This window comes from Propithecus coquereli, unplaced genomic scaffold (genome assembly GCF_000956105.1).
Source record: "Propithecus coquereli isolate 6110/MARCELLA unplaced genomic scaffold, Pcoq_1.0 Scaffold82, whole genome shotgun sequence".
NCBI lineage: Eukaryota > Metazoa > Chordata > Mammalia > Primates > Indriidae > Propithecus > Propithecus coquereli.
The window spans coordinates 3,412,153-3,415,057 of NW_012154396.1; the positions used below are offsets into that span (position 1 = coordinate 3,412,153).

The window sequence follows — 2,905 nt, forward strand, 5'->3', positions numbered from 1 at the left end:
TATATAGCATAAAAATAGATTTTAAAAATATATACATACATATAAAGGGTTTCACACTGAACCTCAACTTAATCTCTTACTTCACACTGCTTCCTTTTTCCCTCTCCTTCCAGAAATGTGTGAAGAGATGGCCTCTAGCTTAAGAATGTCTCTTAAACATGTTGGTCCTTCGAATCCTAATTTATATTGCTACCTTTTACAATGAGGGTTATCAAAAGTCAGATTTTTGCTGGCTGCCTGAAATTTCTATTAGAGCTAACAAATTTCTGAAGTGTGATTTGCAGCTGAGGAATGCGACTCTAGGCCAAAATCCTGTATGTTATCTTTCAGGCCCAATCATAGGCAGTTACAAAGGCTTTGCCTGGCAAACCTTATGGGTGAGAGCTGCTCTCCCCACACCAGACTTGGCGCATGGTTTGGGGGAAATCAGTCTAGCACCCAGGCCCCCTGGCTGGCCATGCTCTCAGTATATCTGCATTTCTAGCCCAGGCAGCTCCATTCAGGGGCCTACTTACTGGGGGCCCTTGGCTGAGGCCTCTCTTAGGTACCTCTACCAAGACCACCCTATTCTGGAGCCCTTGGGGATACTTTTCTTCACTATGACTCAGTATCCAGTACTTTTCTACTCCCAGCCCTTCCCTTTTTCCTCTCCCTGGGCTCTTATCCAGAAAAACTTTAGGAACCTTCTGTTCAGAACTCCCTCAGCAATGGGGTAATGCCGCACTTCTGCAGTGATATGTCTGACCTTTCCTCGGTGCCATTCCATGGGGAAAATAGAGCACTGATGGAGCAGACACCTTCTTCCTGGCCTTTTGCTTATGCTATTGCAGTAAGTAAATAATGGCTTAATTATTACTTTTGTTTTGGCTTGTTAATTAACCACTCTGACATCTAGCAGCTCAGCTGTCTCAGCCCAGCTCGATGGTGGCTTTCCATGCTGTTATGGAAATAGCCCCTAAGAGTCATCCAAAGACTGATGTTCAAACCCAGGACAGTGTACTACTGGTTTATTATTTATTATCTCTCTGATATACTTGGGATGCTTGAAAACTGCCTCTTCCCATCCCCTAAAGTCCTACCATTTGGAACTCACCACCTATAGAAGGCATGATGAATTTTGAATCTGCTTCTTACCTGATATAGGAATAAGTCACAAAGAATCTATGGACCTTAATTCCCATGTGTTTGTTATCATAAAGACATAATATTACAATCACTAATGCTTCAAAGAATGTTTCAAGGATTAAACCTAAAATGTACGTTGTAACCTTCTTTGAAAATGCTCCAAAGCTGTAACGTTGTTTACAAGACTTTATACTCCTACTTCAAGGACTCTCATTACTATCCTTCCTTTTCCCATTTCATTACACAGAGGCCCTCACCCAATTAAATCTTCAGGCTTTCCTTATTTTCCTCTCCATGCTATTCTTCTCAGGTCTTAATGAATGCAATATTTTATTTAAAATATCTAAAAATGTAATATTTCAGTGAAAATGATTGAATTAAGCAATCCAGAATCTAAATACTCCCACACAGGAAAATCTCTCTAACCTCATTTTTTATTTTAGTAGTTATTATAAAATTATCTTATCATTTTAACAACATACCATTTTACAAATAAATTTTCAAGTATACTTTTTCCTTTCCTCCACGCCTTCTTTCCTCTTCTTAGTATATTTCTCTTTCTGTCATTCCTTTACAGCTGCTGCGCAAAATGTCTGATCACGAGCAACACGGGTTTCAGAGATGTTCACCCTCTTTCTGGCGTAGTAGTGATGGTTCATCTCCCTGTCTCAATATTTCTTCCATCTCTGTCACTCCTGTCAACTCGCCTGATTCCAGACTATCATTGGGACTGTTAATACCACCACCTTCTAAATGTGGTCTTCCTAAACCATTCAGTGAGAACAGCATCCCAAGACCTCATGTAATTTTCTAAGCAGAAAATTCTTATTATCCCATTTTTTTAGTTCTGCCAAAATGTGCTGTTTATATAATAATCATAAAGGTAGATATATCTTGAATCAATGTGATGCAATCTGAAGCCTTTGTATGCCGTTTTTTTCCCTTTGGTTGGTTACCTGACATCAGAAAGTTTCAAGTAGAGAGTGGTGATAGAGTAGGAATCTATAGAAAGACAAAATAGGTCAGGTACTTCAACCGATGCAACAGATATGGCAACTGGGAACTTACATCATTGGTGACATTAGTGAAAGCACTTTCAGTAGAATTCAGTGCAAAAAGAGCTAAATCTAATTGGTATGAGTTAAAGATTGAAGTCAAAGTCGAGACAGAAAGTGTAGTATCTCTTTCAAGGAGCTCAGCCTTGAAGGGAAGAGAAAGAGAGATGAGACGCTGGAGGAATAAAGAGAGACAGAGTAAAGAAATTTTTGTTTTGTTTGTTTTACTTTTAATGACAGCCAGGATTTGAGCATTTTTAGATCCTGAGAAAGGGAAGAAGTATATAAGCTAGATGGGATGGGGCAATGATTAGGGATGATAAGGGGAACAATATTCCTGAGTGAGAGGAAAGAGGTGAGGAATGCAATAAACGAATTGTTAAAGAAAGAGAGATGATGGCAATTTTACTGCATAAAAAATGTATTAACAATTATTAATATTTTAACTGAATAGCACATTCATTACTCTTTACAAACAATCAATTTTATTTTTCTTTGTCACCTGCATCGCCGGTGAATCAGAAAATTAAAATGTATTTTGAGAACTTTAATTTAAATGTGAACCACCCTATACAATCTCTGTCCAAGATCTTACAGGAATAGCAAATTTTTTTTGCACTATTCCCCTCGAAAGGGGAATTCTCTTTGTTTTATTCCTGATGAGATCAGATGGTTTTCAAAGGAGATTAGACGTGTATATACACACATACATATTTTCCTGTTTG

The 2,905-nt window shown here is 38.2% G+C and overlaps 1 protein-coding gene across 1 annotated transcript in view; it reads left to right on the plus strand.

The window, feature by feature from the left end:
- The window catches only part of GULP1 (GULP, engulfment adaptor PTB domain containing 1), an 84,447-nt gene that overhangs the window by 52,869 nt on the left and 28,673 nt on the right, over positions 1 to 2,905 (plus strand). The window lies entirely within an intron of this gene.